The sequence below is a fragment of the Corvus brachyrhynchos genome, unplaced genomic scaffold (assembly GCF_000691975.1).
Source record: "Corvus brachyrhynchos isolate BGI_N302 unplaced genomic scaffold, ASM69197v1 scaffold115, whole genome shotgun sequence".
NCBI classification, from domain to species: Eukaryota; Metazoa; Chordata; class Aves; order Passeriformes; family Corvidae; genus Corvus; species Corvus brachyrhynchos.
The window spans coordinates 15,288,709-15,301,490 of NW_008239553.1; the positions used below are offsets into that span (position 1 = coordinate 15,288,709).

The 12,782-nt window shown below is 40.1% G+C and overlaps 1 long non-coding RNA gene across 1 annotated transcript in view; it reads left to right on the forward strand.

Annotated features, from left to right (window-relative positions):
- Positions 1-6,078: 6,078 nt before the first annotated feature.
- Positions 6,079-12,782, forward strand: part of LOC108448591 — a 47,640-nt gene continuing 40,936 nt past the window's right edge. The window contains exons 1-2 of the long non-coding RNA XR_001864546.1: positions 6,079-6,298; positions 8,805-8,877. This is a non-coding gene — a long non-coding RNA (uncharacterized LOC108448591). The remainder of the gene's footprint in view (positions 6,299-8,804; positions 8,878-12,782) is intronic.

Sequence of the window (12,782 nt, forward strand, 5' to 3'; positions counted from 1 at the left end):
GGTGCAGAGGGAGTCAGATGGAATGGTAGATTTTTTAGAATCAGAGACAATCTAGCAAATAATACTACTCAAAATGCTGTAATCCAGTCATATTGTTTTAATTGGGCAACATGGTATTGTGATAACAGATGGCAACTCCATGTGAACAGATTCAGCCAGACTGATAGCATTCTGCCCCAGCTCCTCTGAATGAACAGCTATGTGCTTCCAGTTTATTTTGCAATAGCTTCATTCAGATTTCACACTTGCATAGACACTGTGCCATTATGAAAGCAAATACCATTTAAGGCTCTATGCATTAGTGTATGGAGATTTCACGGTAGCTTCCATTACTGAAATTTCAAGTTGGTTGGAGCTGTAATAGTCACTTAAGACATGACTGGTATCTGTCTACCCCTGGCCAAAGGTTACTATTACTGGGTTCCCTGCTGGCTCCGTGGCTCACATGCATGAGCACACAGACACAGGGATGGCTTCAGTAATATTAAGCCAACAGCAAGGATTTGAGAAGGGTCCTTGCTTAGAGTTCCACAGAAAGCAGTTTATTGCTGTAACTTGCAAAGGGTTCTAGAGGCAAATGACCCTGACCACATGACAGCTCGAGCTTAAGTACAGGGGTGTGGCTAACACCAGGAGCCAACCGGGGAATCAGAACTCGGGTACATTACCATAACTGAACAAGGCATCCTGAGAGAGGCTTCTGTCCCTCACCATAACCAATAAGTCTTTGGCACCAGAGACTGTCTTACCAAGAACTCTCTCTGTCCCTTGTACCACAGGTCAATCGACCACCGCAGGTTACAGTTCCTGGCTCGAAGTTAGCAGAAATAACATATCTAAATCTTAACTACTCCATCTAGATGGTGCCAGCTGACATCTGTCTTCCACAGTGGTTTATCCTAGGACACCAGGCATTTTCAGTGGAAGTGCTACACATGTTCCCCTCTACTGACTCTGTGGTAACTCCTGGCAGAGAAATGGGATGGACAGCTGGAGGCAGAAACATCTTTAATTTCAGAGGAAGGATTTGCCAGAACTTGCTTCTCAAAATTCTAAATGTTAATAGCTTCCTTCTACAGAGATAAGAGCAGTTTCTAGGTCAGTGGACAGCTAATGTAGTGCTGCCACTTTGGAGAGGGAAATATGTTAATGGGGCACTTTGTCAAAAGATGCAGAAGCATCAGCTACTATGTTCTCCATAACACTCTCCATATCTGTGCACTACACAAAGCAGCAAAATATGGGAGGGGTGGAACACAAGTCAATTGTCTTACCCAACCCGTAGGGCATTACATCCTTTGGGATATGAGAGCCTCAGCCATTTGCTTCCTTCTATCAGTAATGTTCCAGGGGTGGGGGAGGAGAAAGAAACCAAATGTGAACAGACTCTGGCTGGCTCCTGTGCTCTGTGTGCTTTCTCACTCCCTGCAAACTCTCTCAAGAACAATTGTAATCCAGCTGAAGTTTTTCCTGGCTCTTGCCCGATTTAACAGATGTTTAATAATGGTTCTGGATCACTATTTACATGCTGAACAGTTTTCTGTTAATCTGAAAAATTTTTAGTGAAAAAAGACTATGTTGGGGAGGTGGCTGGAAAAAAACCCCAACAAAACAAACAAGAGGAACCCCAAAAATATAAAAAATATTTTATTTCTCAGGATGTATATATCTGATCAGCAACAATTTAGCTGCTTCCAGAGTGACTTTCTTAATGCCCCAGTACTTGAAATGATTTTGTAGTACATTTGGCAAGCAATCCTACGAGAAGATCATGATGTACAAAACCATATTAATTCCAAACAGCAGGCTTTATCTATCTCAGCTGGCCCTTATATGACCTGTCACACTATAGTAGCTAAGCTCCTCACAATCTTTCGGGTATTTCTCCTTAATGCTTTAATGAAACACAGAAGTGCTATCTTCTGCATGTTCTATAAGAATGGTCTCAAGCATTGCTATGAACATGACACTCACCCTTTTCCCATATCTTCAGAGCTAACTTGTAAAGCTGTGAAGCTTCAGGCAGCTGCTGACAGCTTTGTTGGCTGTAACAAGCCACAGAATTAAAGCAGTTAGGTGACACACCATGTACTTTTAAAGTGACTATCCAGGTCTTCCAGGAGCCACACTTTCAGACCTGCTGCCCACAGCCTCTTATCCAGCTAGAGGTGACTATACTGAAGACTGGAGTTCCTTACTAGACAATGGAGAGTCATAGACAATTTTAGGACATGAATCATCTGCTTGAAGAACAGATGAATCACACTCTTCAGTGCCCATGTCTCTTCATTTGCCATAGAAAACCCAGACAATTATTGGGCTAGAGAACTCTACATTTGTTCAGACATTCTCATGCCCTAATCTGGTCATGAAAACTGTCATTGCAAGATCCACTGAGGTTGTCAGTCACCTGAAGTAAACTACAGTCAGTAGGTATGCCTAGGTATTTGTGAAGGTATCTATGTCAAAGTGATTTGTTTGAGGTCTCACACAGTACAGACACAAAGTCTGCATCTCACAAGCCTCGGATCAAAATGTTGTCTATTGATCTGTCTTACCAGTCGGGTGGAAATGAATAACCATTATAATGGCCACAAATTCAAAAGTTGCATATAGAAGGTCTTTTTGTTCAATAAAAAATGTCTTAATGATTAATTGCAGGAAGGAAGTGAAATCATGCATGTCTCTACCCTATGGAGCAGTCTGAAAAGAGTTTGAGCTATCCTTGTGTTTCACTGTCCTATGAAAACATCTTTAAAACTTCCTTAAAGATTACTCTCCTAATGAGAGGAGGCCATATGTAGGCTAGTGGAGACACAAATGTAGGTTTTACTCCGCTTCTCATTTTGTGTGTCTTATACTTTGTTTGAAATGGGGATTTCATTGGGTTGTTATGGGACATCTCAGATGTCTTCCCCATTGAACATAGAGTTTTTCCACTTGAAGCTCATAAACTACCTTACCTCCTTTTTTTTTTTTATTTGCAAAGGTGCAAGGAAGGCACATACACGAGAAACAAGGAAAAAAAATACTTTTATGACATAAGGAAAAAAGAAAAAATTTAAACTGCTATTTAGACACTCAGTTTTCACTTAAAGAAGAAAATAATCCTCCAAAAGCTGTGGTCTTGAGGAAGATCATCAAAATGTGAAGGGAGTGTTACAGATGCAGAAATGCTTGTATTTACTTAAAGCCTGGAGCTCCAGCTCTGAGAGATTAACTGTCCCATTTGCTCTTGCCTCATGCTGAAGAAAAGGTTTTTAAAGGATTGTTATTTCATCACTTATCAAAGTAACAAAAGCAACAATAGCAACAACAACAAAAGAAAGAAAAAGAAAAGGAATAATTTATTACTGTGGTGACATGTCAGAAATATTCCTGGGCACCAAGAGTGGGAAGGAGGAAGAGATGAGAGTGAGATAGAGTACAAAGACAGATTGCCAGAGCTGGATCTGAGCATGTTCTTAGTTAGGAGAGATCAATATATTGCTGACTTAAATGTTATGAAACAGTCAAAAGAAAATCAGTTTGATTCCTATTTCATAGTTTCTAATTCTCATTCAGCTAGTTTTCCATTGTGTTCTGTGGATCTTCTACCAGTTCAGCTCAAAAGAAAAGAACTTCACCTGGACTTTTAGGCCCTTTTGGCTTTGGCACAACCTTTGGCACAACCATGAAGAGCCAGGAAGGTGCAGTTGGATATGAGCTCATAGGCAGCCCTATATCTATTACAGGTAATTGTAAAAAGGCCAGAAAAAAAATAAAGCCAATAACTAAACATTGCAGGATCGTAAGGTAAAAGCGGGGCTTTCACCCTTTATAACACCCTAAAGATTGCAGCTACCAGCTTGTAGAGAACAGTTAAATGTTTGACTGAAACACCTGAAGGGGTCTCAGGCCCAAAGGTGGGAGCCTGGCATTTAGAACACCGGGTCCTGTGAACTCTTTGCTGAACTCTTCCTAGAAGATGCCATGTTTTTGAAATAAGGAAAAGGAGATGCATTTTACTACATATCACATCCAGCTTACGTTTGTAGGAAAGGATATTAACTCTTCCTCCTTAATTGACAATGTAGTTATACAGTAAAATGGAGAACATTTTTAAGCTTTTGTTGGTATCTCCATTCAGTTGGTTAAATTTACTTCAGACTAAGAAAAAAGGCCCCCCTATCTTTCTTTGCTGGTTAGCAGAAAATGAAATATTAATTAATTTTTCCTCAGATTTATCCCAGTGAAAGTAGAATCTAGACATCATATATTAGGCACCTAAAACCCAAAGAGATTACATAAAACTGACATGAACTTATTTTTTGTTGTTTTAATTTTTCTGACTCCAGAAAATATTCATGGAGGTAGAAGGGAAGAGGATCAGTCTTCTCCTTAAAATGTGAGAAAATAACAGTGCATGAATTGTAATTTGCACTACTTAAAATTAACCACAAACAACTATATACTTTCCTAAAATATGCAAGAAAGAACAAGTTTAGCTTCTCTGTTGTAAAAAAAAAAATGAAAGTCAATTAATTTTCCATCCTACTCTTTCAAAAGAAAATATTAAAGGTCTATGGAAAAAATGAACAGGCATTTGGCAAAACCTGGCTTCTAACTGGCAGCAGTTATTGCATTACTGAAACCCATTCATAAATGCTGGCTGCTTCTTCCCTGGAAGAATGCCAGGGAATTACCCACCCTGGTGTCTCTCTTTCCAGATACACCAATCCGTACTCTTAAGTCTTGCTGACATGCATCAAAATTCATTCTAAAGTAGGCCTTTTGTGCCACTCCAACTAACTCTAAAACAGGGCAAGTAAGGACCACACCAGTCCATCTAGCTTGTATCTGTGGCTTAAGGTATCGGACAGATATATTTTGGTCTTCAGCTATGTTTGCAGCATATATTAAAAAAGCACAAGGCAGTAAAGCACAGTAAACACTAGCATTTGTCAAATGCATATCATCTGAAGAGCTCAGTATTTCTTTACAATCAGGGGGAGCAGCCTCTATTCCTTAACTAGTTAATTTTACTTCAATGCATTCGTGTTATTCCAATCATATGCTCATGTAAATTACAGCAAATTTAAAGCTTTAGTAAAGACAGGCAATAATGTGAATTTCCATAAACCTAATTCTAATCCTTTCTAGTACTCTAATGTATCAGTAAACATGGACAGCTGTTGATACATATAGACTCATTCCACCCACACTCTGAGCAAATCAGATGTTGAGTAGCTCCCATTTGGGAGTTCAAGCTAACAGGCACAATGCCTAAGTTAACAAACTTTGCTTCTCTTTCTGGCATGTATGCTCTCCTCACTACCACATCCTGATGTATTTTCCCCAGCCCCTTTAGGAGTTTATCCTGAACAAGCAGGAGTTTGTGTGGTGTAAGAAATTCATAAAGCTTTGCACCTTCACCAAGTACTTTTTCTGTTGGAAAGAATGATCGTTGTTGTTGTTGTTGTTATTCTTGTTGTTATTGCTGATTTTGCAGTAAGGTTTGGTAGACCCACTAAGAATCATGGCCGTGGCATAGGGCGGCTTTATGTTATAAAGAAACAAAGCTACATACCCGAGAATTCTTAGGGTACATCGACATCTCGTGGACAAAAAGAATATAGCACATCAATTCCTGGCAGGATATGGCAATTTTAACACTATATCTGAGAACATATATAAGCTCAAGATACCTATCTTGACATTGAGAAGATTGAATAATATGCACATCTTCTGAAGGAAAACTTCTGTGTATTTATCTCTCGAGTTTGTTTGGATACCTTTGCAGTCTGCAATGATTTCTGTGCTGCTGCAGTTACACTGCTACTGGTACCTCTAAGTTGTACACTATTATACAAGATGGTTCCAGTACTAGTGGAAGTATACAGGTGAAATATATAGCATAAAGTGTGCAGGAGCCCAAGAAAATGCACAATTGTGGCATCTTCATGATGGAATAGCCAGATAAGACAAAGACCTCAGTTCAACCCCTGTGGAAGGGCAGACTACTATTGCTGTTTACAAATAAGTCATTTTACTTACAGAAATTCGGTTTTTTCCCTGTCATTATTATTTCTTTCCTCTGATGCATCCATTCCTTTCCTCTCTGTGAAGGATATCTCCAGGAAATAGAAGGGGACAGTGCAAAGCAGATTCCTGTGGCTCCACATTGGCTGCATTTGCACGACTTCACTTTAAAGAATCACCAGAATGACTTATCTGATCTCACGATTAGCAAGCCAGCCTTGAGTTGCTCTATGAAGATAGCGGAGCTTCTGAATCTTCTGCCATGACAGAACCTAGAGTAAGAATTTTTTAAATTTTTATTTTTTCCAGATGACTGGTTGACAATCTGTGGCCTGGGAGAAAATGTTACACAGTGATGGCTCTTTGTTTCTCTTTGCATCTCTAGATTAAAAATACCTAAAACTAAGTTTAGTGCTTTCTTAACAAAACCTCTCCATAGGATTAATTGCTGGAGTGGTAAACAATTGGTGGGAAAAGCAGATTGCAGCGTCACCAGAGAACCTCTGTAAGAACAATTGTATCATAAGATCGTAAGATTTGTTTGTATGAAAACCAAGAGGAAAACATAGGTCTTGCAGACAGCTTTCACTGGCAAAAAAAATTATCTCAAAACATTTTGATCCACAGCATTTTATCAGGGTTATTACTGAGACCACCATTGAGTTATAGATGTCGAGAGTAAACATAGAGACACGGTGATTTGCCTAGAATCATCCAGAACATTTGTGTCGAAGAGAAATATCATCCACAGCATCTCATGGCGTCTAAGCGCTCTTTTATACTTGTTGATGGCCTTTCAATGCCACGTCTTGCATGGGAAGCATAAATTACTTGTTTTGGCCCCCACATGATACTTCACAACCATTGCACCTGCATTTTACATATTTGCAGTGTATCTCACTGTAGTCTGAGTTCTCATAGGCCAAGCACAAATAGCCAGCAGATCTATGATTCTCAGTAGAAGACTGGTGTTGGCAGCTGGGGAACATGATAAATTCCATGTGCTAGCATCTTAATCAGGTTTTTTTGTATTATATAATCTGAAAGTCCAGAGCCATATTTATCCAAGACTTTAGCATCCTTATAATCTCCCCTCTGTCCTGTGATCTGATGCTGTCACACCATACAGTGAAGATGCCTTCATCACAACAGAAATGTATTCAGTTGTGTTCTGAAGTGCTCATGTTTTCATGAACTTTACATGAGTTTTGCTGAGTAACCATTTTTGGTGCTGTTTTCACTGAATTACTGACACTGTTGGGGCTGCCCAAGGCAGCACCGCGTCCAGCTGCAGACGTCCTTGGCTTCAGCTGCTGCAGGCAGGGGTTGGCTGCAGAAAGGAGGGAAAGCTGTCAGCTGCAGCTTGCAGGGAAAGCTGGCTCCTTCGCAAGGAGCGAGCTCCGAACAAAGGTGGTGTAAAAGCATCGGCATAGGCAAAGGACGAGAGAGGGGTCTTTGTGCAGGTTCCCACTGGTTTGTTGCCCGCAGAGGGTCCCGGAACAAAGACTAAGAAATGAGAGAGAGCGCAGTGTTTTATACGGGGGTGGAACTAGGGGAAACAACCAATGGGGATCGACTGAGAAGGAGGGGACAACAGGGGAATATCCAATAGGGATAAGTTAAAGGAAGGAGTTACATGAACCAACCAATGGGGCATCGAAGAACGGAGAACTTTCCAGAACTAATACATAGGCAATTAAGGGAAATGCATAAACATGAACTTATACATAAAACTGGGTGGAGAACTCCTGAACATGTGACTTAGAACATGTAAACTAAGAACCACTAGGTACGTGGGCACTCGCCGTAACCAGTGAGAGTCAGACCTCTGTGTTCTGGAGGCCTGTCCACCAGTCCTCTGAATGCTCTGCTGCAGTGGCCACTGCTACATGCACTGCAATAAATTGCTAAGTTAACTCAGATACTAAAATTGAAGGAAAGCTTGAGAACATAGCATAGTGTGGAATGTAAGTTTCAAAGGTTTGCTGAGTCATGAAAGCTACATAGTTTTTTTGCAAAGCAAAGTTTCAGAATTTCCAACTCTATTGTACAAAACCTGGGGAAAAAGGAAACTAACCCCCAAATAAACTAGCTTTTAAGGGTTCAAAATAAGAATCGTATTTCTTGGTCACTGCTGGTTACTATTGCATTGTCTGTATGACTAAAACAAACAGAAATATTTACCAAAAGAGGCTGAAGTTAACATTATACCAAAAAGGCTGAATTAGACTATATTAGGTCAAGGTTTATTACAGAGTTACTAAATTTATTTTTAACATTATTAAGGCTAATTAATCTATGCATAATACTAAACTGATAAATTACTTTTAGGATCTGAAATTATGTCTTTTAATGGTGCTAGAGCATACCACATAGCAAAACAAAATGCTACTAAAGTGTTTTCTACTGTGGGGAATGAACAAGTTTTTAAGATGTTATAGTAACTAGCAACTATCTGAGTAGTTCCCACCAAAAATCAACCTACTGTAATTCTGAGATTACTTTTGGAACATGCCACTGCCTCAATCACCAGCATGTTTTTGATTTTTATGTTTGTTTGTTTGTTTGTCTGTAAAGGTTTTAAGTGTTTTTCAGTTTGGATTTGAAGATTTTGGTAGGAGACTTGTAAAACACCTGTTATGCTAATTTGCAAAAGCACAGGAACAGTCAAATAGTTATTTAAAGCATTTTTTAAACATTAAACCAATTAATTTAAAACGCCTTTTATTGTCTTTTGCATCTTTCACTGTTCAATTTTTTTAATTTTTATTTTTAATCTCCAGGTGGGAAAGCTAAGAGCTGGCAATATCATAATTGTCCATGGTGTACAGAAGCTGTCCTGGAATAATAGCAAAGGTAGGACAAGTCCTTTGGGGTAAGGATGGTACAACAGGACAGATGCTCACTTTAAGAACACTGCCTGATGTTCGTATCTTTTGGGGCTGGGTCTGCACTCTCCATGACAGTGACTTCCCCCCAAGCTGTTGGTGTTTGGTAAGCAGTTTAGCTTTCTAAACAAATGAGGCCGATGTGATAACACACTGCACCCGTCTGCAAGGTTTTCTTCTTCCAGCAACTTTGTAAAGGCATAATGACACAAGGCCATGCAGCTGAATGGAGCAGTAGAGGAACGAGACCTAAACCAGTGCATCCACTGAGAGAAAGGCAGGCAGAATCCAGTCCATTGTAGAGAGTATCAGCAGCTATACAATGCACACTTACAGGGAGCTTTGAAACAACATTAATAGATGTGGCTATTAGAATCCCTCAGAAGGAGCTCAGTAGGGCAGGGGGGGAACAAATACCATGGGAAGTGGAAGGAGCTGAGAAGAGGGCAGATCACATATGAGTGGTACAGACTGTGAGGAAGCAAGGCTTCTTTTGTTTCCCTGATTGAATAACTGACTGGTTTTGCTTCCACTCCATATAAATGATGTGAAGTTTTGTGGCCTGTGCTACTGCTGAGATCAGAGGTGACCAGAGGTGATGATGGCTTTCCCTGCTGTTAAAAGCTCATGAATTGTGGCTGTTTGGTCTTTTGCAGTTGCATGGAAGACATAAGAAAGCAAAACTTGATTTTTGCTTGGATTAGTCTTTGCTTGTACTTCCATAATAGTGAAAGATGTTATGTCAGAGCGAGTGCTTTGGGGTAATTTGTTTTTTGCTTGCTCTAGAAGGCCTCACTAGTGTACCTTAGCGACAATGTTCTTTGCAAAGGAAAGGCAATGCTAACACCATGATGTTAGCCTTACTAGAACTGACAGGCATGCCAGTTAGCACCATATGGGATTTTGTGAGGAAGACAGCTGTTATCACTGGGAAGTGTATTGAGATTACTAAACTCTCCTCCAAACAACCATCAGTGAGTAAAGAGTATTGGCACTCAAACTTGCATGGACAACTGGATTTTTATTGGATAGAGCAAGACAGACATAATGACAAGGAATAATTCATCCTTAATTTCTCACTTTCAAATGTCCAGCCTTTTGTCTCACAACCAATCACACTAATTATTAAAAAAGAAGTGGCATTTTAAGTAAAACAGAACTATTATCTGATAGGCAATTTTAGGCACTCTTAATGACTGCAGTCTGTATATGTCCAGTCTGTACCAAATGTAAATAGATTTTGAACTGATCCAAGCTTCAAATTTCAGCTAACATACTCTGATTTCAAATGAGAAACTTATTGATACTCTTTGTCTAAGAGTCAAGAATCAGACTTAGATCAGCCTTTCTACCTTATAGAAGGTTCATGTCATGAACAGCTGAATGTAGTGTCTCTGTCCACTACCTGGATGCATGTCTGAAAGTAAGGGAATCCTGAAATGCTAAGTCAGCCCTCCAGCAAGTAAATAAGAATACAACCCTACATCAGAGATTAAAGAAAGATCCAGGAAGTCATATGCCTATCAGTCTTACTTCAGTCCTGGGGAAAGTTATGGAACAAATCCTGCTGGGTCCTACCACAAGTCGGTTGAAGCATGTGGTTACGAAACACCACATGGGTTAGGGTTCGCCAAGGGCAAATCCTGCTTGCCAAACCTTTTTGCATTCTGCAACAAAGTAACCTGCTTGGCTAATGTGGGGTGAGCAGTGGACACCGTCTACCTGGATTTCTCCAAGGCTTTTGGTGCAGTCTCCCACAGCCTCCTTCTAGAGAAACAGATGTGTTAGGGTTCTGGACAGGTGGTATCTGTGGTGGGTGGGGAATTGACTGACAGAGCCACCCTGCAGGAAGACCTGGATAGGCTGAAAGAGTGGACTAGCAAGAACCTTAAGAATTTTAACAAGGACAAGTGTAAGTTCTTGTACCTAGAAAAACATGGTACAGGAATTTAGCAGAGGCTGGGATCTACTTGGCTAGGGAGCAGCTCTGTGGAAAGGGACCTGGAGGTCCTAGTGGGTAGCAAGCTCACTATGAGTGAACAGTGTGCTGCTGAGGCAAAGAAAGGCAACTGGATGCTGGCTTGCATCAATAAGGGCATCACCAGCAGAGATAAAGAAGTCACTAGCCCACTCTCTTCCACACCTGAAATGTTGCATGCAGCTTGGGTCCCCACTATGCAAAAAAGCTGTGGACAGGCTGAAGAAGGTTCAGAGAAGGGCCACAAAGATGATCCAAGGACTGGGAAGCCTGCTGTATGGGGAATGGCTGAGAGAACTGGGTTTGTTCAGCCTTGAGAAAAGAAGGCTTAGGGGACACCTCATCACTGTGTTCCAGTATTAGAAGGATGACTACGTAGAAGATGGAGACTCCCTTTCATATAAGGAGTCACACAGAAAAGGCAAGGGGTAATGGGTACAAGTTACTCCTGGGGAGATTCTGATGGACCCAAAAATACCCTTTTCACACCGAGAACAAAAAGAATAATCTCCCAAGAGAAGGGGTGGTTTCCCCACCATTTTAATATTTGGCTAGACAAGGCATTGGTCCATCTTGTCTAGACAGTGCTTTTGCCAAGAAAGGTTGGACCAGATGATTCTTGAGGTCCCTTCCAATATGGTATTCTATGATTCTGTGATTATGTTTTGTATTTCTGGACATTAAGGTGGGTATGTCCATAGTCTCCCTAAATTTCTGCTCTAGCCTCAAGTCTCTGGAAGGAAAATTGGTCTGCTGCTATGTAAAAATGCAAAACAGTTTAGAGTCAAAGTTTATTCCTGGCATTAACACAAACTCCGTACTTAACCCATATCTAGCAAATCAGGTATTTATTTCTTTTTGCCTCAACTTCCCTGCCTATGAAAATAAAGCTACTATCTCCTTACCCATTATCAAAGTACCTACAGAACTAATTTACATCTAAAGTGCTTTGAGCTCCTGTGACAGGAATCATTACAGAAATATGAAATGTTCTTGTTATTTTTCCCGGGGAATAAAAGTATCCAGTCAGTCAGCCAATTTACAAGATGCTTCAGATGCTTTTCACTGTGGGTATCTCTGTTTTCCAGGCTTCAGGAGAGTATGTCCAACACCTGATAGGTTTGGTTTCCCTTCTCTAAAATGAATGATAGCTGTATTTTGAAACAGAGATAAGGGAAAAGGGGACAGTGAAGGATAATGGCAGCAGTTTGGGCTGTCTCTTTTGGCATGGCCTCAATCCTCTTATCTCACCTAATGGCAGAGTGAGTGCCAATGTTTATTTGGCCATTCTCATTCACCAGCTGCTCCTGTACCATGGTGTTTTTCTTCCCAGATGGCAGCACGATGTTCCATGATAAAACTGACACAAAAAACAATGCAAAATTTGTCTAAGAGAGGTTCAGCAAGGATAAGAAAAACAGCTGATATCTTTCAGAGCTAGCCAAGTTTCCTGACCTTGATGCCAGAGCAATTAAGGTTTGATTTGAACAGGGGGTAAGAAAAGAAAGGCCACCACCAGATTTATCAGGTATGTTTTGGGAAGAGGGAAAAAATATTACTACTCTTCTCCACTTTCTGGCTCTGTGACAAAATCAATTGCTGCAGTCTGAAAAAGCTCCCAGAAGTCCTGTATATTAGCAGGTCTTGTAAACTATTACATGCTCCCTAATTAATGCCCTTCTAGATACATATATTGTGATATAATTCAAGTCAACACTGTGATGATATAAACAGCTGTATTTTCCTGAGTTTAATATTTCATTAGTCAATATTTAGTAGTATTAAATAGAGATATAATATTCAAATGATATTTATGATTTTTAAAACATATTATCTCCGAACTTTTATTTAAATTATTGCAGAAAAGATGTAATGAAATTGTTTTATTTATTACT